This window comes from Haliotis rubra, unplaced genomic scaffold (assembly GCF_003918875.1).
Source record: "Haliotis rubra isolate DU_JTF1 unplaced genomic scaffold, ASM391887v1 Scf1307, whole genome shotgun sequence".
Classification (NCBI taxonomy): domain Eukaryota; kingdom Metazoa; phylum Mollusca; class Gastropoda; order Lepetellida; family Haliotidae; genus Haliotis; species Haliotis rubra.
This window is the reverse complement of record NW_025765234.1, coordinates 27442-54882: the sequence shown is the minus strand read 5'-3', so window position 1 is coordinate 54882 and position 27441 is coordinate 27442.

The following is a 27441-nucleotide window of genomic DNA, read 5'->3' as shown; positions in this document are numbered from 1 at the left end:
CTTATCAATTACCGGACACAAAAGGTTACCAACGCAATGGGTGGTCCATTGGAATCTATTTGAAAGCACTCTTCAGCAAAAGTTCAACAAAAGGTTTCCAGATTTGTGTCTCTTACGTTTCCATGTGTGGTGCTACAATGTTCAGATAAATGTTTATTTTTGTTTTAGGGAAAAATAAATGTTTTTTGCCACAGGAGATGGATACAGTACAGCAAACTGTTTATTATTCTATGGATATCTTTTCCATAAGGTGTATATTGAAGACTTAATTCGCTGGTTTAACTATACAGAAGCACTTCAACAGCAATACCTCAGGAAATGGCTTCATCGTTAGAAAAGAACAATCAAGCTTCGCGTTCTTGTTAACGACCTTCGCGTCCTTCACAAGACTTAAGCATGCTAGAGATGAATATAAAATAGAAGCTGTTAGAAGAAGAAAGCAATTAGATAAAGAAAACATAATAATGATGTTGCTTATGCTGTATGTATTTTATGGCAATAGGACGGAACATTCTTTTAACCTGGCAGCCTTAGTGAGCCTCATCATTGGTTTTATGTGTGTTGCTTTTAATCAAACCCATAGGGAGATGATAATGTAATGAATGTGTTACAGTACACTAGCTTCGTTGTTGCATTAGATATTTGAGACGAACATTGGATAACACAAGGGTGTGTCATGGAATACTCGTACAGAGAAGTCGTGGCGCCCACATCGTGGAATTAACAGAGACTTCAAACCGAGAGCTTGTGAAGGTGACGTATCATTGTCAAAATGATTAGAAAACTGTGTGTTTCAACTGAAACCTTCCAGCACAAACAAACAATTAAATAGTGTGGCTATAAAGCATACTTAGAGACATTCATCTGCCATTCACTTTTCACTAATTGAAATTCACAATGGTTCACAGCTCAAAAGATATAAATAAATCCAAGCTTTCGTGTATATACCTTATATACCTTGTTTACAATGTAATTGCGCCATCCACGTCTCATTAGGAGACACATATCGTGGTCCATAGCGAAATATATGTGTATTAGGTATGAAATAAGATGTTTTCAGAGGGACATGAAGCAGTTAATAGTGTAACAATTATGTTAATCATTGATAGACGTTTTATTCGGTACACGTTTGTTGTGGTCTCCATTCACATATTCCCACATCACTAAGAATGTCTGTCAGAATAAATATTGTGTTTTAGCCAACAACGCGAAAAATAACGACTCCCCATATTTCAAAAAGTTACGTCTTCGTATATTCCATTGCACACTTTTGACTTACATCTCATTATACACTGTTTACGTACTTTGGCCATTTTCCCAAGCAACGTCGTATAAGTCCCTTATATGCAAAGACAACAGCAGTCAAGCGTTGAGAGTGTTAACAAATATCTCGGTACTCAATTAGAACTCGATTAGAACATGTTGTCTACAACTTAATTACATGATAAATTGCAGACTGAATAGAAGATGCCGATCCAACATCACATATACATGTATCTGAAACATGTTGTTTTTCGATCTCTTCTATTTATCTGTCTGTTTGATGCTATAGTCAGCAATATTCCAGCTATATGAAGAATGGCTGCGAATAGTTGAGTCAATGACATGCAAAGAAGTAATAAAAGATTGAACAACGGCATTCAACGTCTGGTTACGATGACCAGACAGGTTAAAGAGACTCAAAACCCAGACCACGTGATTCGCCTTTCAAGACATGCAATAGTGTACTGGAAACCTATTCCTAAATGTATGCACTATATGTACATGATTGGACGTATCTCTCCACGGGGTTGGTGCTTTGCGAAACTAGAGATAAAAATGGTCTTTTTCCTTGACAATACACAAACCAAAAGTAACAAAAGATATTGTCCATTCCTTTGAATTATGTTTCTTGTTTTCAGTACATATTACGATCCTCCAATAGCACAAGCGATCCAGTAGCAGCCATTGGCGTCATCCCTTTATCTGCACTAAAATACACATGGAACATCCAGTGGCCGCGAGGTATACATTTTCATCTTTTCTATTGTCCATCAAGGTTGGTACAAAACTTCGTGTCCTGGAACCTCTCATATGGGACGTTCCCTGTGTTTTCTTCAGGCGACACAACAGACGTCTCAAACCCATTAATTAGTGAGTCACAATGAAGCATGGATTGAAATCGAGTTATCTAGCCGTCATTGGTCTTTATAAACCTGACACTAATCTCGTGTCATTTTCCATCCTTCGAAGGGACTTATACATGGAAATGGCAAGATAGTTCCGGATGATAAAGTGACTGATTCCACTTTAAATGTGTGAATAAAATTAGCTTCAAACGTATGGTTTATGGCTATTATTCGAGCACAGTACAAGACTGATATAATAATAACAATATTGCCCTCAGTAGGTTCCGTTCATTTGGTGGTGCGAGAGGTTTTGCTAATAAGATTACAAAGCGTGACACTGGCAGAATAAAATTGAAGGTTGTGTCCGATGAATTTCGAAATGAAACCCTAACTTGCATGTTTGCAGATAACTGTAGTTGTGTTTTGGGCTACAGAAATGTTTCCTCACTATCTCACTTAACGAATCAACATAGGATCGCCTCTGGTGAGACTTTCTATGTCTGTAGTTAATATTCTGTTTGTTCATCATATGCACCATTTATGTATTAAGGGTGCAACACTGAGTGTACACCGCAGATGTCTGATGCAGCGTTCAAGTTCAATGAAACCTGACCACGCTCGGGCCATGATACGTGAAATCGATTGCACGTACACTTCTTCATTCTATTTATGTCCATCAGTTGGATTATTTCATTATATTGAGACTGTCCATGGTCACTCAGTAAATAGAAGCGACAAAACCCTTTCCTTTGCTAGTTCATATTTTATGATGCATTTCACATAATAAGGCATTGCCCCAATTACAATGATACAGTGTTTTGGTTTCTCATTTGAAATAATGCCGATGTGACTGTTAATCTTAACCGAGTCTCTCACTCACCAACTCACTCATATAGTATTAACCTAAATGTCACGAACTAGCCAATAATGGGCCATCAGACCTCAAAGCAAATGAAATTGCCCCTTGACACGCCACGTTCAATAACAGCGGAACATCTTGCCATGTTTGTTGTCAAAGATGGTATACGCTTGCTTGGAGCAACGGCAATATTCGTAACCAATATCACATTGCGAAATTGTCTTGTGTAATGATAACTTTAAAACCAGTACAACGGATTCAACGTTTTATGCATGCTGAAATAAAGTGAAAGAAATAGTAACGAGGATGGCTACAAGTAGGTGTCTGTTGGATTTATCACTGACATTTCCCTTTGAAGCAGTTTTTCAAATTAGAGTTTAGGACCTCATCACTTTGGTAACGAATTAGGTAATTTTAAAGTATCTTTTGAAAATGTGCCGTACTTCCGTTTGATGATGCTCACAGTGTTGGGAATGTCTGTATAGCATAGCCCTTAAAGAAGACATTGCAACAGTTTGGTATCTCTGTGAAGCATTCCAGGAATTTTTCCATTTAGTGTTCAACTACCTGGAGGATGTGTTTACTCTTTGTCGTTTGTTGCAGAAAAACATTGAAGCAAGTTGGCAAAGACAACACAGTAAATCTGTATAACGGAGATAAGCCAACTCACAGACTGCACCGTTAGTGCTTCAACGGAGCTGTATCGAGTGAATGTTTCCAAGTCAGCTGGTTCGATATATTCCGGCAAGTTATTTTTCTTTTGTGCCAGACTCGTTACTGTTATTTCGATTTTCATTAACATCAGCTTCCTAAGCTGTAAGAGTCTGATGAAACATATGCACAACTCATCTACTGTTCATTCCTCAATTTTGTAATGTTATATTTAGTTTTACAGAATTAATATCACCAAACATTTGCGGCTAGAACACATAGATACATCTTCATACCGGAAGCAAATGTACTGTAAGTCATCATGGTCCCTAATATGGTGATCTATAGCTACCTTCAGTTGTTGGCAGTCTATAGCCTGTTTATATACTAGCCACATAAAGAAACTGTGCATTGTCAAAATATTATGCCAGTTGATAAGTACGATAACAATGTCAAAGGTACATATAAACTTTAATGGAGGGATCATGAGACCATAAAAGTTGGGAGAATTTCAATTGAAAAGTCAATCACAATGACGTCACGAGTCCACAAGCGGGACAGGGGTCAAACGACCATGTCACAAGCTCAATAACGGGTATGTCCACCATCGGCATTGAGAACAGCAGTGCATCGACGACGCATAGAGCCTATCAAACGTGCAAGGAAGGCTTGTGGGATGTCATGCCAGATTCTTCCAAGTTCTGTTGCAAGGTCAAGGACGTTATCTGGCGGATGAGGAAGACGGCGTAGACGTCGATCCATCTCGTCCCAAACATGCTCTATCGGGGAGAGATCCGGTGAATTTGCAGGCCAAGGCAGTAAGTCAACGTTGTGGTGTTGCAAGAAATCCATAGAAACCCTTGCCGTATGAGGGCGGGCATTGTTCTGTTGGAATGTTAACCCAGGGCCATGACGTTGCAGAAAAGGAATTGCCACAGGTCGAAGAATCTGATCCCTATAGCCCACACCAGTTAAGTTGCCGTGAACAATCACCAAAGGAGTTCTTTGGCGTGCTGTTATTCCACCCCAAATCATCACGGAACCACCAACAAAGCGATTCCTCTCCAAGACACAGGCCTGTGCATAACGTTCTCCCACGCGTCTATAGGCACGTTGACGTCCATCACTATGGGAAATGTTAAACCTGGACTCATCTGTAAAAACAACATTTCTCCACCAAAACAAGGGTCTGCGGACATGATTTCGGCACCACATTCGGCGATGACGTTTGTCGATGACGTTGTGTCAGGATAGGCCGTATGGCGGGACGTCGTGGTCTGATTCCGTGATGACGTAAACGTTGTCGAACTGTGTTGGGGTGGATACGGCGAAGTCCTGGGGGGCAGTCATCACTGCAGTCTGAAACCTGTGGCGAAGATGGGTCACCCTTATACATCTGTCCTGTCTTGGCGTTGTTACACGTAGACGTCCAGAACGTGGCCGATCGATGACGTCATTTGTGTTCTGATAGCGTCTCTCCAGTGCAGAAATGGTGTTCCGGTGGCAGTGGAAATGTGCAGCCACTTGTCGTTGAGACATTCCCCCACGGACCATCCCAATGGCCTCATGACGTTGTGCAGACGTGAGCCTTGGCATGCTATGCGTTTCAATAGCCGTTTAATTTTTTGAACGATCGCAAGGGCAGGTGTTGAGCTTTCAAGGTGATAGTATTGTGTGGCATTCATTTGCTCTGTTTCTCTTTCCCGGAATGCACGTGCAACAACGTATTGCACGTCTCAAGGACGAACCCACTGACGTCACGGAACGTGGCACGTGCATGCATGTTGGATACATGTCACTAATCTCTGAGTTTATATCCTTATGTGTCTACACAGGTTTGATAAATTTAGATTTTAAATTTTTTGTATGCACAGTTTCTTTATGTGCCTAGTATATATTGTATTGTCATTTATGGTTAAATATTTTAGATTTAATTGCTAGTCTTAAATTGATTCTTGTGCTAATCTAGTTCTTTTATTGTCCTTTGCGGACAGGTAAGTATATTATAAAAGTTGTTTTTTATTCATTTATAAACTTTCTTAGTCACGATATGGCTGAAGTACTGCCGATGTGACTTTTAATTTTAACTCACTCACTCACTATCTTCCTACCCCGCGAGAACCTTGGCACTTTTACTGTCCCATCAGGTCAACACCAATCTTGATCCTGGCGTTGAATTTGATTCCGGTGTTACGTCAGGTACACGAAGCATTTGTTATAAATGTAAATCAATTGAAACCATTTCCGTTCTTAAACAATATCAGACAAAGCCCCCATTGCACGCTGGTCAACGTTGTTCACCCCTCACATAGCATACAACGTTTAGATGTTCTTCATCATCACAAAACCCTCGGAAAAGGATGGTGATTCAATCTCTGACTTTAAAAGGCCTTGCTACCCTTCCTGGTTATCTCGTTTTAAACCGCACTGTGGTATGTTATTGGCCTGTACGATGAAACCGACAAAACAACCACAAACACACTTCATCTCACTGCACCGTGTATGAAAATTCACTGATGAATTAAAAGTCAAGTGACATCACTAGATGGTCCTGTCTAGACTGTTCTCACAAGAATGGTTCATACTTGTTTTGCCTTTTGGATATATGAAAATCTCTTCAAACGATAGTCGACACTGATAATTCTTTGACGACGTTTTGTATTTCACTCCCAAAGCTCTCCACTAAAAGAGTAGGCACCATGGCTCTTCGTTGACATTTATACCTCGCTTGAATTTAAGCTGGTAACTGACACAGAATTAGTGTTAGTTGCAGGACAAAGCTCACTACACAGAAGACGTACGTCATTTGGCTCGAAGCGATACCACACCCTACACCTACCCTCTATTCCGAGGTACATCGAGAAAGATATATGTACTTCAGAAGAAGAGACAAATTTGATTTGTTGTTTCCAGCTGCAGGTAAATACATGTACAATGTATAAGTATTTTATCTTGTTCTCGACCTTGAGCGCTTGTTGAATGGTTTTGTTTTGATGTCTTGGAGTGCTGCTTGAACGTCTGGATAAATGAACCTTGATCATAATTCAGTGTCTACTCTTACAGGCATTTTAAGTAGGTAACAAATCTTAAATAGGAACGTCGGACATTTACATGCTATTCTGATGGTATGTTACCTTGGGTTTTTTGTTATTTCGACACACGAGTGAAGTTTCAAATAATTACCTTGAAGGAAGTTGAAAGAACATAATTCATTATTGCTAAAACTTATAATTGTTTATACATTTCCAATATCATAGCACATCCTTCATTGTCACCGGGCTAGTACAACATGATTCTTTATTGAACAAGCGGTTAATACTTTTGACAGTAATTGAGTATCTTTGTTGAACATCAGACTCTTGGCAATACAGTGGCTTCATATTAAGGTATTCAATCATTGACTCCGACATCGATTTCCACATGTCTGTTTATTTCCGACATTCAATCAATCGGCGTGTAGAAGAGTTTGTAAAGGGTCATAATCAAATCAGATTATGACCTCATAGTAAAGGCTATACAGATTTTCCCTCACTCCTATTATCAATAATTTAGTTTGTGTCAAAGTAAGCTGTCTCTGGTGACACTCTGGTCGATTTTTAATTTTGTTGGATTGTTTGTTTTGTTTTGTTGGCTTTGGTTGATTTTCAGGTCTATGGAGCGGCAATTTGGTGTGCAGAGTTTGGTTCCTTAGGCACGCAAGAAACCTGTGGTTGTAGGTTCGAATCCCAGTTTGACATGAGTGGAAAACGTCTGACATATGCATTACTTTGGACTCTTCTCCAACATTAAGCTAACACACGAATTCTGCTCAAAGCACCGTTTTACCCAGCACACTCACTATAGCTAATGAACTGTTCAAGATGTGTCGGTCATGCAGACTTTTTTACGAATGACTCTTAAAACAGGCCATGTACATGTTTAACCCAAGAGGAAGTTCAATGTGGCCTGATCTTGCTCGGACTATAGTCTTGACTGACTTGAATCTAGAAATCGAGGACAGACTTGCCCAAGAGGCATCCACAGTCAAACAATGTACGATCATTACGTTTGATGTTGTTTTCTAATATGCGAAATCGCTTTGCAGTCTTAGGAGACTCTGGAATGTCTAACAATGCATTATGCAAAATGCTGTTTGAACGATGTGGCTGACTCGTAAATGACTTTTTACCTCTGGAGAATTTCTGCTGCAGGCGGTAACGTTTTATAGTTTCTCTGTCCGAGTTCAAGGGCTCTTCTGTATTGGACAAAACAGGGGACACATACACCATTGAGGAGACGAGACTCACTGGACTCGTTCTTGTGTCTGCACATACCAATGTAATTATTTAGACCATGTACAGATATAACTTACTAATAGTGATCACACATGAGAAAACATATCCCAAGATGATAAAGTAATTTACTAACACAGATCACACTCATACAAAGACTAGATTAGAAAGTATTCTAATTGTTGAACTTACTTAGGCTTTGAGTTCCCTAAATCTGGATACATGAAGTAACCATCACATGAACTGTAAACTGGAGCATTGACCGCGGTGTAAAGTCGGTGGATTCATGTCATATAACGCTCTAAGGACACTGATCGATTGATTCCAGTAATAATGCATCATTCAACAACGTGCAGAACAGGTACATGTACAATTATTTTAGTGTTACATAATACAACAACAAACAGGTAACTAAAGTTGATGCAGTCTAAACAACATCCGTGTATGATTCACTCTTCACATCATGGTTAGCCTCACATTTTGGAGAGGTCTGCACTTGAAATCAATGGTCGATTACAATAACTTTCAAACCTCGTGTGACCTGCGTGGTCTTTGTTACTCTACCCAGGACTCCACTGGAAACACTAATTGTGGTCCATGGAGAAATAACTGTGTGTCAGGCAGGTGTCATTCTGCACTGAACAGTTTGTAATTCAATGAAAGAGGAATGCTTTGTGACCCCGAATGAATCAGTGGTTCCTTCTGTACACTGTTGAATAGCACGTGTTCCCCAGCCAGATGTATTTCATTAATAATTTATTTGCCACTGTATTTAAACATTTAGGCCCTCGACATTTCCGTCAGATGTTGCACCATTAGTGTATCCAATCATCCAACACAGATTTCTTTTGCAACATTTGTTTTAATGTCCAAACGATAATACGTACTTAAATCACTGGTAGAGGTTCTAATAATCAACATAGAGTCAAGTGTTATCACAAATAATTTGCACGACATATAGGCCTTTGCGGTGACTCTGTTTCTATCACAGAAATTTAGAATATAAAGTCAATACATAAAATTAACCAGGGTCGATTACCCGTCCAACCAACTGGCAACTGGTGATGACCATTATATAAATAATCACCGAAGATAAATAATAACACGAGGGGTTCATTTTTAAAAACATCAAGTGTACAAACCTGTACAAACTCATATGTGCCTGATCAGTTTTTCGAAACTGAAATACCTTTCGCAAAGGGCGCATTTCTTGGAATCTCAGCAACAGCTATTGCAACCTCGTGGTAAACGTGATTCTTTATAACTGCTTCCTCCGCAATATATTCATTATACAATATCATAATGTTCTTCGTGCCTATGGTACAAAATGGTGTCATTTCATTTTGTACATAGGAATAATACGTTATACGAAATAAATTATTGGATTGATTCATACTTCAGTCACGCACCGTAAGCATGAAATACAAATTGACATGTCAGAAACATCAACCACTGAAACATTAAAAATATTCAATGAACCAGATGAAAATAAATCGTATATTTATTGACAAATTCAAGGAATATAGCAGCAGGAAATGACACTTTCCAAACTTTAAACTTGCAGTTGATGGAGAATTTGACATGCTTGAAGCACTAGTTACATCAACAACTCACATAACACATGTTGCCTTCCCACATAACAACATCATTGCTTTTGGTAACGATTACTATAGCATCCGTGCAACGTGTTCCACACATGGTGTCATGACTTCATGCTCAAGTGGGGAAACATGCCCAAGTGCCGTCGCCTCATTAGGCACTCAAAATAGATACAATGATTAGAGGAAGAAATGTGAAGAACATGTATTGTGGTATATATACATCGATATTGGCTTATCATTGACAATTAGGATTTCAGTAATTCGGACGAATCATTGATTGATGACTTTGTATTTGTCGCTGTTCTTTCAGTTGATGTGTTTGTTGATGTATATTTAGCACGGCTGACACACAACCTTCGAGTGTTTGCTTGAAGCGGGTTATGGATTTGTCGTTAAGTCGTTACATACATGTGAGATGTTCAGGCGTTGACTGTGGTTCAATGTCATAATGGGCTCTATAGACAAAGCACAATGACAGAATGTAGTATAATAGTATTGTACGTTGTCAGTACAGGAGTACTTTGCGAGAAGACAAATGGTGTTATATTTCTCAGGCAGTTGATGGGGATTTTTGCCTTTAGTGGACATTTCTTAACATAATTGTAAGGGTTTTGCCGCTGTATTTACACTACATAACCCTTCATACTTGTCGGTTACCTTTGGGGCGGTGGGGTAGCCTAGTGGTTAAAGTGTTCGCTCGTCACGCCGATGACCCGGGTTCGATTTCCCACATGGGTACAGCGTGTGAAACCCATTTCTGGTGTCCCCCGCCGTGATGTTGCGGGGATATTGCTAAAGCGGCGTAAACCTAAACTCACTCACTTAGTTGCCTTCGACACCTGGAACACTGCCAGGGTCCTTCAAAGAGGGAATACGTGATTGCCTGTGCTTAAGTCACCCATGAAAACGGGTGATCGACAGTATGAACCTAACCAGTCATGACGCAGTTATCGGTTGTGGTCACATAATGCCTATTATGTAGTCTGTGTTTTCCATGGTGTAACTTTATAGGGTGGTTAACGTGTTTGCTGTTCACGGTACGGGTTCGATTCCTTACACAGGAACTGATGAACTGTTGATAAAAGCTGAGCAAAACAGTTTTTCTGTAAATAATAGTTCACGGTCAGACAAACCACTACATGAAGCATATCAAACAACACTTACCCCTCTGGGCAGCATCACATGCAAACATATAAAGTCCAAGTTTGTTTGATGCTTAACGCCACACTCAGCATTATTCTAGTTATATGACGTTGGTCTGTCAATAATCGAGTCTGTCAATTCAGTGGTTGATATCAAGAACATCTTCGCAGCTAGAACACGATGACATGCATAAGCGAGAATAACCACCCAATCCCGTTTGCCAACCCTTATGACAAGAATGGCCTGCTAAAGATAGACAAGCCAAAGCGTCAACCCATAGCGGTCACCACTTACTACCAGCAACGTGATGCTGGGAATATATACAACATAGATCCTAGGTTACGACACTGTGGATGCAACATAATAGGTTACGTTCTTGGGGAAACTGTATGTTAAGAGTTTGGTAATGTCTTCTTCCCAAGTTCTTTGGGAACACATAGCCAAAATGTCACAGTATCAACATATTACATATGATGTGCAGGGAACAAACGGACGATCATCCTATTCCCATATTCACCCTCCAGATCTCACAGTCCTTCAATATCACAGCACACATATCGATCATTACGTCATATTCAAGAGGAAACAGAATGTTTCCATGTCCCAGCTATAAATGCCGATATTTATCTGATAATGTTTCCCAAATTATATTAGGCAGTGCCTCATTTCTTAGAATCATGCAGGAACGTTCGTAGCCTGTTTCAGTATCCAAAATTGGCAGTCGGTTAAAAACTGAAAGATCTGACTGACTGATCGCCAGAGTGGTGTTCCCCTCGCCCCCAACCATTGCTAGCAATTAGTCATTAACATGAATGAATATTTTGGTGTATATTTAACAATGAATCATGTTATTTTTTACGATTATCCTGACGCGTATTAGTAACATTACAAACGTTGACTCTGTATTTCATATGGATCAGCTATTTTGCCTGATAGACTGGCGGAGCTAGAGAGCTTTATTCAATCATTTTGATAGGGAAACAATCAATTTTTTTCCATATCAAAGACTTCCTAAAAGAGAACAGGGAAAACCAAAGCATAAAAATCAATCTGACCAAACTGGATTTGTGGTAATGACTGTTAACTTCTAGGAACACTTTTTTAACAAATGTAATCATCGCTTACGCGTGTGCCTTTATCCTGTGTACAGTTTCAGTGAAAGGTGTCTACGGTGTGTGTCAGAGCGCATTAAGGTCTTTCATCTTAGTCCTAAAACGCCATACCTCATTTCAAAAAAAAGAGTACATTGGCATTTAGCGTTCTCACCACCATTTCCAAAAGCTCAATGTCTGGAGTAAGAGGGCACATATCAAATTAATATCGTTCATGAGGTCTCCCAGGAATATCTGGCCATTTCCAGGTTCGTGTCTCATCTCAAGATGGCATAAGATGGGAAACGACACGAGATTAGTGTCAGGTGTATGAAGACTGAGGACGCCCGGTAGTTCAGGGACACAGTTCAGAATTCCAGCAGAGGAAGCGAGTCATAGATTTGTTTTAAAGTGACACTGTTGGTTCTCTTCTGTGCGTCTGTTACACTCTTGTCCTACTACATCGACCACTAAAGGAGCTACGTTAAGATTGTTAGAACGCTAATTGATAACCCCAAATCCTCTTCAGCGTTAGCAAGCAATAAATATACCTATCTTTTCAAGGTTTATATCATTGCATCATCCCTTGATTGTTGGTCCGTCACTGATTGATTGTTAACTGCTTACGGGCCGCCGTAATATGGTAACAATACTGCTGTTTGGCGTCAGACTACAATTACAGTGAAGCACTTACTTTCTCAGCAAACTGTCCCCATGGCGGATGCTACCGGAAAGATAGGACACGCTTACCCTTTTCATCACTGATTTTCACCGCTTCTTTAGGCCAATGGAATATATTTCGGCAGATATTCCAATCCCATTATCCTCTGACTTAGACACTTTATACTACCATATGTCTATTTATGTCCTCGTGCAGTGGGTTGTGTCATAATCGAATTTCTCAAGTTTAGATAACATGAAGCAGACCTCACGCTTTGGCTCAACATATAAACCTCCACCGGGAATATGCCTCTGGATCCGTTAGTATGTATGGTGTGCTGTAACATGATGTGGCTTGCACAACACATACGCCACTGTGTATAAAGGACAATGCTTCTGGTTCATCACACATACAGTCTGCTTCAAACAAGGTTCGATCTTGTTTTCCGTTCGATGAGAACTGATTTTATTCGGAGTAACGTCATAGCAATCCTGAAAACAGGTTGACCCTTTATCCGAGGTGCATCTACACTCAGACAATCTACAACTATTGTAGTTCAACAACGTTCAATGTTGTTTTGGACTTTTCCAATTCCTGTTTCAGAATCTTAGAAAGCTGTAGAAGGTCTAACAATCCATCATAGAAGATTTCTTTAGACGAATGTGGCTAAACAGGCGTGATACGACGTTTACTCCACTGGGAATTTAATTAATTGGCTGAGACGTTTAACATTTTTCTCAGTCTAAAGATAGAACTCCCCAGGCAAATGACAAAATACAGAAAACGTCAATTGTGCATGGAATGAGACACACTGGACAGCTTATAAGTCCATTCATAGAATTGAAGTAATTTTCCAGACCAAATGCTCCTTGCTTAAAGAGATTACATACCAGAATATATATATGCAATAACCATGTAATCACTATCGCAGAGAAAGCTGATACAAAGGAACTCTGATAAAAGCTGGCAAAGAATGTCCAGGCACAGCAACCAGTGAATATCTTAATTGTTAGGAACTGTCCATGTATATGCGAGTCTGGTCACGACAATGCGCCATTATCCCTTGCTACATTTAGCGGACATCTTATATCTTCAGTGCCTGGGATGTTTGAAGGGTATATCCTTGAGGAATCAATGTGATCTACTGAGTTCGGTGGTAATTAATGTTACCAAAGTCTAGTGTGTAATGACCCATGTTTAACTGCTGTCAGTATACGGATGTACTCAGACAAACACATTTATTCATTTATCTATTCTCTGTGTGTGTATCATCATGTACGTATGAAATTTGATTCAGATACTGACATTCAGTTAGTGAATAAACTAGCTTCGAACATTTGCAATATACTTTCTGCAGCCTACACCCATTCAGATTATAAATAAGTAACTTTCAGCCCTTTTAGATCATAACGTTTACAAGCCGTGAATCAAGAATGATGTACACACAGGGATATGAAGCCATAGCTTATAGGCGGTTATACAAAAATAACGCAAAACATCACTAACAGCTTGAACCATGTGAGATCTCGGCACATATTTGATGCTGTCGAAGTATGCACCAAAATCTGAGCCAACAGAGAAAATGGACCTGTTGCTCTTGTTGTTCTTATTTGTGGAATGCACAACCTGAAAAAGAAGAAACGAAATTTAATGAACCCATTCTGTCCCAATCAGCTATTATCCAAAGTGCAGTTGCCCTACTACGTCTGAAGCTGGTGCCTAGTCCTAAGATACCATAACCATCATATGTAAGCATCACTACATTAAAACATAATTGATAGCTCAAACACTGCCACATGTACTTAGTTGTTTGTTAAGTGGGGAAAGAATGGGCTCAAACAGCGCATCAACACATTCATCTTGTGCACTGACATCGAAATCTTAATTAGAACCCATACAAAACGGCATCACCAATTCTCTGTCGCCAAGATTAACCATACGTTTCAATATTTTCCTTCCGAAACTTCATACATTCATGGATAATAATTTAGAAACGTTCAAATCCTTCAATGATCCAGTGGGCACATGTGACTAGACGTGTACAGCACACATTTAGGTATGGTTACATCACTATCTTCAGAGGTTCAGGAACATTTATCAAAAGTAAAGCATATGTCAGTTGAAGCTTACTGAGAACAAAATGTGATTCTGGCATAGCGATTATCTGATATCGTTCGATAAATGTTCAAAGAGCCAATTCCCTCCCACTGATTACACTCCTGAACAAGAATTAAAGGAGTTAAACGAAATCGTCTTTGTATTCCATTATTGATCTTTGCATGGAAGATTTATATTTAACGATGTTCCAACAGTTCCAAGCATAGAATTTGTTTAGGAACCATCAAGCATTTCCTTTCTACAAAGATTTCAAAGACCTTCATGTGACATTCGAGGTTCCAAATTATTGTGGGGCTTTTGGGGGTAGCCTACTGATTAAGGCATTGCTGGAATATTGCTAAAAGCGGTGTAAAACTAAACGCACTCACTCACAGTTGCTGACATTTTTTATTTGACTGTGGAATGGAGTGGATTGGATTGAAGATTGGAGCAAAGACGAAAACGATAAAATGTTGATGAAATGAGACACACTGGACCCATCGTCGACCCATTCATGACGGCGTAATAATGAAGACCATATACTACTTGCTGAACAGAACTACATATTTGTCAAATTTTTGTCAAATTTTTAAATAGAAGACAACCAAAATTATGTCTAATTATTTATTCTATAGAAAACACTGTCAATTTAACAGCTGAAAGTTGCTGTTGACATTGAATTGCAATAAGTTCAAATTCATCACAGTCCGTCCAATTCGAGATACCCCTGAACGCGAAAAGTGACAGTCTCTTTAGTAGCGCGTACAGCCACCTTAAGCTTGCACACAGGCCGTGCAACGTCACCTCATTGAGTTCACTAGAGTCTGAAAGGATGCCTGAGGCAAGTGGTTCCACTCAAACACCAATCTCTGTTCCAACTGTGCAAGTGTAGTGGCTGTCTACCTGCAGCAATCCTACGTCCAATTTCGTCCCAGAATGTTCAATGGGAGCCATATCCGGGTAAAGAGACAGCCATGGAAGAACGTTAGTGTTGTTATGAGCCAGATGATCCATTGACACCTTGCTGTGTGAGGGCTGTAAACGTCGCTGGCGTTGTTGAGGTGTCAGAACTGGCCCCACATATAGCCGTCGGCAGTGGATTCCAGCAGCCCGAAGACGACGCCTAATCGTATCGCTGGACACCCGTATCGTATCGCTCCCGTTGGCCCATAAACTAAGGCTGCTGTTACTGTTGCTGCTTGAGTTCGGTTCCTTAGATGAGTGGCCCGGATGAAAATATAATAATAATAATAATAATAAAAAGTAAAATGACAGCCCAGTTGTCTAGTTACAGCGGTTGCAGAGCTATGACGATTCCCCTCTGCTCAGTCGTTAGTCTACGCATCGTTTGTGTGGCGTATACTCAAAGCGTCAATACTGAACTGCTTTTTGACACAGACATTTATACAGGATATCTCAGAGTGAAATGCATGCTTTCCATCTAGAACCGTCGATGCACGTGCTAACATTATCATTTTGCTGCACTGGGGTGTGTTTCTGCGAATGTTTTGCATGGACGTCAAATTGCATAACATCATCTCATCTGGGATCATTACGTCACTTTGCCATGAATGTTCGATATTCATGAACGCTTACTTTTATGACATTTCATCTTTTCGAACTTGCGTTTCTTTTGCTGTTCAGAATATTAGCATATATATACCATAAGAAAAAGTGATTACCATTACAGACACACACAAAAACGGTGTAGATATTCTGATAAATGCTGACCAAAAATTACATCATACACCTTGTAGCCATTAAATACGCGTTTATCTGTCAGTATTGGGTTATTTGGGCATAACGAATCATGTAACATATACGTTTGTATTTGGTAGAATTAGTTCGTCTCTGCGATACTAAAACCTATAGGAAACCTAGTATAATAATGGTGCATTTAAATTTCAAAATGCTTAAGTTTCTAATGATTGTTTTCCTTCCATTTTAATCAACAAAGGTATGACTACAAATATAGTTTCGACAGTGAATGCAAGTAAGGATATATGTTCAATTTGAGAACTACTTCTATAAGCCAGCGTGAAGTAAAATACTAACAATTATTACCGTTAGAACACGATGGATATACCACAATGCAACTATGCTGTTTCATATTATCTCGCCATAGTTGTTCCATGCCCCTGTCACACTTTCACAGCTTACTCCAGCTCACCACAGGATCTGATTTGCTCTGTTGTGTTGTGGACGTCAACACACTTCAAACTCGTCCATCTCGAAAGCAACTTACAGGAAAAAAACATGCTTATGTTAAGATTCAGCAAGACAAGGCAAGATGAAACGAAGCACAACTGACTGAAAGACGTAAGTCATCTACAGCAGCTTCAGATAAAAGGAAAACATAATGAGCTGATGGAAACGCCCACAGCAGTTTATCAGTTATCGGACACAAGAGGTTACCGACGTAATGGATGATCCATTTGGATCCACTTGAGAGCACTCATGAGCAATGGTTTAACATTCTGAAACTTTCAACAACCGATTTCCAGATTTATATCTCTTACATTTCCATGTGTGGTGTTACAATGTTCAGATGAGTGTTTATTTTTGTATTAGGGAAAAACAAATGTTCATTGCCACAGGGGATGACGACGGCAAACTGTTTATTATTCTACGGATATCCTTCCCAAAGCAGTCTGCTGAAAACTTAATTCGCTGGTTTATCTATACACAAGTACTTCAACATGGCTTCATCGTGCGAAAAACAACACTTCACTTCAGGTTGTTGTGTACAGCTTTCGAGTCTTTCAGAAACCTAAAGCATGCTACTGATGAATATTAAATATAAGTTGATGGTGAAAATAGAGAGCAATTCGAATAAGTAAGTATAACAATGATGTTCCTTATGCTGTGTGTATTTCATGGCAAATGGACGGAAGTTTCTTTTAACCTGACTGAGCTGAGCTGCATCATTGGTTTCATGTGTGTTGTTATTTAATCAACCCCTAAGGAATATGATAACGTAATGGATGTGTTACTGTCCACTAGTTTCGTTGTTCGTTAGGTATTGAGACCGATATTTCAAAGCTCCAGGGCGTGCAATTGAGTAAGCGGACAGAGAAGTCGTGGCGCCTACAATCATAGGCTAGGGGAATTAACATTGACTTTAAACTGAGAGCTTTGGATGTCGTGGATCGAGGTGGTGTACCCTTGTCAAAATGTTTAGCAACTGCGTATTTCAACTGAAAATCTTCCAGCACAAACAGACAGTTAAATAGTATGGCTATAAAGCATGCATAGCTGTACTGACATTCATCATTCGCTCATTAATTAGTCAGTCACAATGAGGTATGGAATAAAATAGATAAACGCACCATGTAGAGAGGTATACATCTGAACTGGCCGCCATCGATCTTTATAAACCTGATACTAATCTCGTGTCAGTTACCATCTTTCGAAGGGACTTGGACATGGGAATAGCAAGTCAGTCCCCTGTGATCCAGCGACTGATCCCGTGACTGATTCCACTTTAAATGTATGAATAATATTAGCTTAAAAAATATAGTTTAAGGCTATTATTCGTGCACAGTACGAGATTGATATAATAACACGGTATTGCCCTCATTGGGTTCATTTTGGGCTACATACATGTTTCCGGACTATCTTGCTAAACAAATCAATCTATACTGAACAGAGAAGTTAATCTTGTATGCGTGTAGCCAATATTCTGTTCATATATCAGATGAATGAAACAGTATGTCTCAAACGCGCAATGCTGCCTGATGCAGCATCGAGTTCACCGAAGCCTTTCCAACCTCGACATACCATTCATTCTATCTATGTCCACCAGTTGCAGTAAGTCATCATTCAATGCACATTTTAAGAGACGTTAACATATGTCCATGGTCACTTAGTATTTCTTCTGGGGCGTTGGGGTATCCTTGTTGTTAAGGCGTTTGCTCGTCACGCCAAAGAGCCGGGTTTGATTCCGACATGGGCACAATGTGTGAAGCCCATTTCTGGTGTCCTCCGCCGTGATATTGCTGGAATATTGCTAAAAGCGGCCAAAACCTAAACTCACTCACTCACTAGTATTTCTTCTTCACAGACTCCCAGTCATGATAAATAGTCTTTCGTGGGAACTAAATTCTGGATAATTTACATTTTGGGCGTACACAGTTGTGTTAGTTTATATTTTATGATGGATATCATGCATTTCCCCAATAAAACTGATGCAATGCTTATGTTTCTCCTATAATATTGACCTAAATGTCACGGACTAGGTAGATATTGGGCATCAGACGTCAGAGCAAATGAAATTCGCCCCGTTCAACAGCTACAAGGCTACAAGGAGGTATCTATTGAATTTCTGGCTGACATTTCCCTTTGAAACAGTTTTTCAAATTTGACTTCAGCGCCCAATTACTTTTGGAACGAATGATATACTTTTAACGTATCTTTGAAAAATGTGATAGCTTAATCATGGTGTCGTACTTCCGTTTGATGATGCGCAGAGTGTTGGGACTGTCTGTATTGTATAGCCCTTCAAGAAGATATTGCAACTGTTTGGTATCAATGTGAAGTGTTCCTGGAATTTTCCCATTTTCATGTTTTTATTCCCAGAATTATGTTTACAGACTTTACCTTTACATTAGCCTTATCTTTGTTTGTTGTCTGGGATGTGTACTTTCGCGAACATCTACTTAACTGTTGCCCTGCCGTATTTGGTGTGGATTTTCCCATCCCCCGATCGAAATTTCATTCCAGCGTGAAATTATATATACAATTATATATATATATATACTTTCTGCGCCGCTGTAGTAATTTAGGCCCCTATGTGATACAAGTATACTCCTTCTCCAGGTGAGATTGATCTTTCTTCATTTACATGTATATAAAAATAACTCGATCTACGCCCTTAATTATTTTAAAGACTATAACCAAGCGATATAAATTTTACAATTTCATAAAACGTTTACACAATGAATGAAAATTAGTCTATCGTTTCTTTATCTCGTTATTTTTCTGCCCGCCGGCACGTTGAGTTGAGGAACACGTGAAAAATACGGATGGTTTTAGGTATGTGAGTGTGATTGTACACCTCTTCAAACAATATTGTGTCAAGGAAAAACCAGAACAAAATTTATTCATTAAAGGAGTATGTTTAATATTTTGGATCTGGCAGCTCATGGTAAATTCAAATGCTTGTGCTTTCCGAAATTCATGCAGCTGGTCATATCTAGGATCTCAGGTCAGTTGTCCATTGCTGACAATAACAAACTTCGTCAGGTATTCAGACAGCCCCCCGTCCCCTGCTAGAACTTGAACACAACTTTAATGATTTCTGTGTGTCAGAACGACACCGGTCAAACGAGAAGATAATCCTGTGGCATATCTTTCGGGGTGACTCGTGATGTGTTACTGGTTGTTTCCCAGACAACTATCATAAATGACTTGACTCGATCACAGAACTCTTTGGCAGAGAAAACACAATAAATCTGTTTGGCGGGGATAACCAACTGACAGATTGTAGCATTTGTGAGTGAGTTGGAGCTGTATCGAGTGCGCGTTTCCAAGTCAGCTGGTTCGATATATTCCCTCAAGTTATTTTTTCATTTGTGCCAGACTCGTTAGTGTTATTTCGATGTTCATTATCATCAGCTTCCTAAGCTGTAAGAGTCTGATGAAACATATGCACAACTCATCTATTATTAATTCCTCAACTGTCATATTTAGTCTTACAGAGTTAATTTGACAATGCATTTGCGGCTTGAATACACTGTCCAGACAATATCAACAAACACCATTCGAAACATTTGTTATGGATGTAAATCAATGGGGACTTTAATTACCACATTGACAAGACAAATGACAGAGATGCACAGAAGCTGCTCAATATTCTGAAGCTCATGGCCTAACTCAAGTCATACATGAGCCAACTCACGTTCAGGGACATATTCTAGACCTGGTGATTGTGCGTGAGAATGAACTGAAGGTCAGTAACGTAAGATTTGATCATTCTGTAAGATCTGATCACTACAGTGTCTTGTTCAATGTCAACATCTCAGTTGAAAGACGAACCAGAAAGAAAATCTCATTTCGCAAGTGGAAGGACATTGATCTTCAAGAGTTTCAGCTAGATATGACAACAGCTATTTCTAGCTCTTCAGATCTCACCGCCAGTGAATATGTTACTCTGTATGACACTCAGCTCAGGAAACTTGCTGACCATCATGCTCCATTGAAGTCCTGTACTGTAACTCTTCATCCAGAATCACCCTGGTATAATGACGACATTCGATCAGCTAAACGCTTGAGGCGTAAACTCGAGAAACAGTTTAGACACACCAAGTTAGCCATTCATAAGCAGATGCATGACAACCAGAGACATCATGTTGACTCTCTTATGGAGACAGCCAAGTCAAGCTTATTACAAAGCTGCACTGCAGGATGTGATGGACAGAAGGAAGTGTTCAGGATAGCTAACAGGCTTCTGTTTAAGGATAATTCCCTGACTCTGCCATCTCATTCATCCCTTGATCAATTAGTTGACAAGTTCTCAGACTTCTTTTCTCAGAAGATTTCCACAATCAGAGACTCACTTTCACATGATGACCTTCCACACATTGAGCCCCAATCAATAGCTGCTTTTCCATGCCTATCCCATTTCCAACCAGCAACAGAAGCAGAGATTGTGAAACTTGTTTCTAAGTCACCGACGAAGTCATGTATTCTGACCCTATACCTACATGGCTTCTCAAGAACTCTCTAGATACCTTTGCCCCTATATTGACCTCTGTTGTCAATAAATCTCTCCAGGAAGGTATGATGCCGGATACATTGAAAAAATGGAGTTGTCACTCCACTCCTGAAAAAGAAAGGTTTAGATCAAGAGCTTTTAAAAATTATCGGCCAGTCACAAATTTTACCATTCACCTCAAAATTGATTGAGCGTGTGGTCACAACAAGACTCAAGGAACACATGACCTTAAATGGGTGTTTCTGAAGTCATGCAATCAGCATACCGGAATTTCCACTCCACGGAAACCGCACTCGTTAAAGTGCACAATGACATACTGAGAGCCGTAGACAAAGATGGTGCTGCAGTATTGGTTCTACTTGATTTGAGTAGTGCCTTCGATACTATCGACCATACTATTCTGATGCATACACTTGAGACCAGGATGGGTATTAGAGGAACTGCTCTTCAGTGGTTTGAGTCCTACATAGCAGGTAGACATCAGTCGGTGATCATTGATGGTCACATCTCCAGTCCTAAGGATCTTGCTTATGGCGTGCCTCAGGGATCGGTTCTTGACCTCTACTTTTCACTATTTATACTTCTCCTCTAGGTGATATCGTCAGATCCTTCAACCTTGGACTGCATTTATATGCTGACGACACTCAAATTTACATATCATTCAAACCCTTACTTTCCCATCATCAGCTGTGTCTTCATTTCTCACCATTGAAGAGTGTGTTAGCTGCATCAAAAATCTGGATGTCGTCACACTACCTCAAACTGAATGATGATAAAACTGAACTCATAGTTTTCCACCCTAAGCGTCTCCAACCCAGTATCTCTCTTCCTAAATTCAGCATCGGTCAGTGTGAGATTCAGCCAAACCCATGAGGTGCGAAACTTGGGAGTTATTTTTGATTCTTCACTGTCCATGGAGCCACACATCAATAACATCTGTCGAAGGGCGTACTACCACATTCGTAACATCGGCATGATTCGACGATACCTGGACGTCAAGACTACAGCATCTCTTGTTCAGGGCATATGTAACATCTCGTCTTGACTACTGTAATGCGCTTCTTGCTGGCCTCCCAAACAATCTTATACACAAGCTTCAGAAGGTGCAGAATACTGCAGCCAGAGTGGTCTCTCTGTCAAAGAAATCGGACCACATTACTCCTGTTCTTCACTCACTTCATTGGCTTCCCGTCCACTACCGCATAAAATATAAAACTCTACTCCTTGTTTTAAAAGTTTACATGGTCTAGCTCCTCAGTACCTCTGTGATCTGTTCCACCGTTATACTGCTGTACGTTCTCTCCGATCAAATGACCAGTGTCTTTTGACAATTCCTGTGACTAGGACAAAAACATATGGTGACAGGTCACTTGAGATGGCTGGGCCCTCATCTCTGGAACAATCTTCCATCTCACCTCAGAACACAACCAGATTTAGCTGTTTTTAAATCAAATCTGAAGACATGTCTCTTTGGTGAAGCATTTGAACTATATGTGATATCTTGACCATCTTAGAGCCAGAGCGCCTTTGAGCGGATTACGGATATTGGCGCTATATAAGTATTTGTATGTATGTATGTATGTATGTAATTGAAGAGATTTCCGTTGTTAACAATATCAATTAAAGTACCCACGCACACAGTTCAACTTTGTCTCGCATAGCATGCAACTGTTCGATGTCCTTCATTATTCACAAAAGCCTCGAATAGGTTGGTGATTCAATCTTTGACATTAAAAGGCGTTGTTAAGCTGCCTGGTTTCTGGCCTCCGTTGGTTAACCCGTTTTAACCTGAAGTGTGGTATGGTTATTGGCTAGCACGATGAAATCGACATTCGTCTGAACAAGTAAAAGCAAACACAAACACACTTCATCTCACTGCACCATCCGAGACAGTTCACTGATGAATTATAAGTCCCTGTGACTCATTGCTGAATCACTGGATGGTCCGGTCCACAATCGACTGATGACACAGCAATGATATACATTTTTCAAACATGGTTTGCCTTCAGGATATATGAAAGTCCCTTCGAAAGATAATCGAGATTGGGAATTCCCTAATGTTGACGCTTTGTATTTTAACTCCAAAGCTCTCCATGACAAGAGTAGAGAACCTGACTGTTGGTTGAAATATAAAAATACCGGTCGCCAAAATTCGATTTAATTAGCGGCAGTGATTGTTGGTGTCTATATACAATTGTTTACTTTGGTTTGGTCTCTTAGACATTACGATGCACATATTACAATGTGTGTTCAATTACGGTCCAATTCAGGACTCGGAACTTTCAGGGTTTGACTGAGTGAGTTTGTTTTACACCGCTTTAAATTTAAGCTGGTAACTGACTCAGGATTAGTGTCAGACATAGCATGTGTTCCGGGACAAAGTTCACTAGACGTACACCATTAGGTTGTCCTACACCTACCCTCTGTTTCACCATCACGGTACATCGAGAAAGACACCTGTACTTCAGAAGTGAAGATAAATAAGATTTGGTTTAAAGTGACATTGTCTCTATGGCACCTCTTTTAAGTCGAGGGCCACCTCCACCGAAATTGGCCTGTCTTCTGCTTCAGTTGTGTTAGATTCTATTCTACTTCCAGCTGCAAGTAAATAGCAGTTCTTTATCTTGTTCTCGATCTTGAACGCTTGTTGAATGTTTTCGTTTTGACGCCTTGGAGTGCTGCTGGAACGTCTGGATAAAAGAACGTTGGATCCTAATTGAGTATCTACTCATACAGGCATTTTAAGTCGGTAACAAATCTTAAATAGGAACGTCGGAAAGTTACATGCTATTCTAATGGTATGTTCCCTTGAGTATTTTAGTTCGACACGTGAGTGAAGTTTCAAATAATTTCCCTGAATAAAGGTAAAGAAGCATAATTAATTACTGCTAAAACTTAGAATTGTTTATATATTTCCAATATCATAACACATCCTTCATTGTCACGGGGCCAGGACAACAGATTCTTTAATTGTTCGTTTTGTTGGCTCTTTGGTTGTTTTTCAGGCGTTGTTTACGGATCTGCCATTTGCTGTTCAGAGTTTGGCTCCCTAGGCACGCAGGAAACCTGTAGTACAACAGGATTCTTTACTGAACAAGCGATTAATACTTCTGACAGTAATTGAATATCTGTGTTGAACATGGGGCATTTGGCAATACCGTGACATCATATTGAAGTATTCAGTCGTGGACTGCGTAATCACTGTACATTTTTCTGTTTATTTACGACATTCAATCAATTGGCGGTTGGAAAAGGTCATAATGTAATTTGATTGTAAATAGTAAAGGCTTCACAAATTTTCCCTCACGAATTTTGTCAGCGATGCAGTCTGTTTCAAAGTCATCAGTCTCTTGAGACACTCGACTTTTTAAAATTGTACTTGGTTCTTTGTTTTGTATAGTTTTTGGGTTGTTTTTCAGGTGTTGTGTATGGAGCTGCCATTTGCTGTTCCCTAGTTTGGTTCCCTAGGCACGCAGGAAATCTGTGGTCATAGGTTCGAATCTCGGTTTACATGCTTAATGTTTATGTTTTGTCAACACTATACAGATGCTCGTGGGTTCCACCAAATTGGTACCCATCTGACTTATTCATTACTTTGGGCTTTCCTCCCACATTAAGCCTTGACCAAGGGACATCCACAGTCAGACAATGTACGATCACTACATTTGATGTTGTTTTCTAATATGCAAAATCGCTTTGCAGTCTTAGGAGACTCTGGGATGTCTAACAATGCATCATGCAACATGATGTTTGAAGATGCGGCTGACTCGTCAAATGACTTTTTCCACCTCTGGAGAATTTCTCCTGCAGGCGGTAAGGTTTTTACATTTTCTCTGTCCGAGTTCAAGGGCTCCTCATGTATTGGACAAAACAGGGGACAGAAAAACTATGGAGGAGACGAGACTCACTGCACATTACAATGTAATTATTTGGACCATACACATATATAACATACTAATAGCAATAACATATGAGAAAACATATCCCAAGATAACAACGTAATTTAATAACACAGACCACTGATACAGACACAGCAGGCGTTCTTATAAAAGCTAGGCAAACCTGATGTCATGCGTAGAACAGCTGGAATGTATTTTAATTGTTGAACTCAATTAGGCTGGCTCAGTTTTTTAGTTACAAAACGACATAAGCTGACATCGTAAATCCTCAGTGTACCTGATCCCCATGGGGTTAAGTGTAAATTAATTTGCGAATCAATAGTAGTGCATAATTTCGAAGCTATTCATTTCGGAAACGTTCAGAGAAACATATGATGATGTAGGATAATGTTTGTGAGATCGATGAGCATGGGAACAGTGCATTAACTTTGCTCATAGCCCGGGCGTATGTCGGAAAACTGTAGCAGATAATGAACTAAGTATTGTATAGATAGCTTACATATATATTAAATACGTTGTGGTTACAATATTTCAGCATGTGTGTATTTTCGTAATTGGCAAAACTGACACGTCGTGTTTGATAATGACGGCAGCTCCAGTCCTTGGAAAATTTTCTGCAGCTTGTTAAACATAACCAAATGGAATGAGAAAACGAAAGCTTGGAGTTCTTATTATCACTGGCGGGTATTGATATAAATGGAAATCTGAACCATCCTAAGATCATGTCATGGAATGAATTTATGATAAAACCCGGAATCAATTTAAAAAAGGAAGGAAAACAATTACGACCATGATGCGATGTACGGATTAAACGGGAATTACAATACCGATTCACAACAGTTCATTGGATGCCGGGTGTAAGTTTCGTGTTTTTTCTGACGTTATGAAATCCCTACTGAGGGAAATATTGAATGAATATTTTACAGTAAAATCATTTCGTTGTTTCATTTAGACAGTGAAATTGACGGGCATTTTACGACCTCGATGTGAGTCAGAAAGCAGTCAAGCAGATATCCCGTTGGCATCGACAACACCATAAATCTGCATACATGAAGTAACCATTGAACTGTAAACTGGAGCATTGACAGCGGTGTAAAATGGGTGGATTCATGTCATGTAACTCTCTAACGACATTGATCACTCTTCCTTTGTGGAACATCATGGTTATCTTCACATTTTGGAGAGACCTGCACTTGAAATCAATGATCATCCACAATAACTTTTAAATCTGGTGTGAACTGTGTCGTCTTTGTTATTCTAAACAGGACTCCACTGGAGACACTTATTGTGGTCCATGCTGAAATAACTGTGTGTCATGCAGGTGTCAAAGCTGCACAGAACAGTTTGTAATTCAATGAAAGAGGGATGCTTTGTGGCCATGTATGAATCGGTGGTTATTTGTGCACACTGTTGACTATCATGTTTGTTAAACGTTTCAAATTGTAAGCCCCGAGCACTTTGTTCCAAGCCAGATGTATTTCATTAAGCATTTATTTGCCACTGTATTTAAACATTTTCCATCAAATGTTGCACTATTAATATATCCAAACACCTAACATATATAATAGGTACTTAATCATTGATAGAGGATCAAAGAAAGATATTACAGCCCAGTGCTATTAACAGCAACAGTAATGCATGGGCGAAAATAATTTGTACGACATATATACGCCTTTCTATCCCAGAAATTTAGATTAACAGTTCAATGATTGAGACTAACCAGACTCAATAATCTCTTGAAACAGATTTCAACTGGCGTAAATAGTGATGACCATTGTAAATCGGATCGCCGAAAATGAATAATGTCACATTAAGTGTCCAAACCTGTACAAACCCATATGTGCCTGATCAATTTCTCGAAACTGCATTACCTTTCGGAGAAGACACATTTCTTGGAATCTCAGCAACCTCGTGATAAATGTGATCCTTATAACGGATTCGCCCACAATATAATCATCATATAATATCATTATATTTTTCGTGCTTGTCATACAAACTGGTATTATTTCAATTTGTAAATAGGAATAATACCTTATACGAAATAAATTCATAGATTGATTCACATATGAATCACGCACCGTAAGCATGAAATACATATTGACATCTTAGAAACGTCAACCACCGAAACATTTAAAATATTCAATGAACCAGATGAAAATAAATCGTATATTTATTGACGAATTCATGGACAGCAGCAGCATATAACAGCAGGAAGTCACAATTTCCAAACTTTAAACTTGCAGTTGATGGAGAATTTGACATGCTTGAAGCACTAGTTACATCTACAACTCACATAACACGTGTTGCCTTCACACATAACAACATCATTGCTTTTGGTAACGATT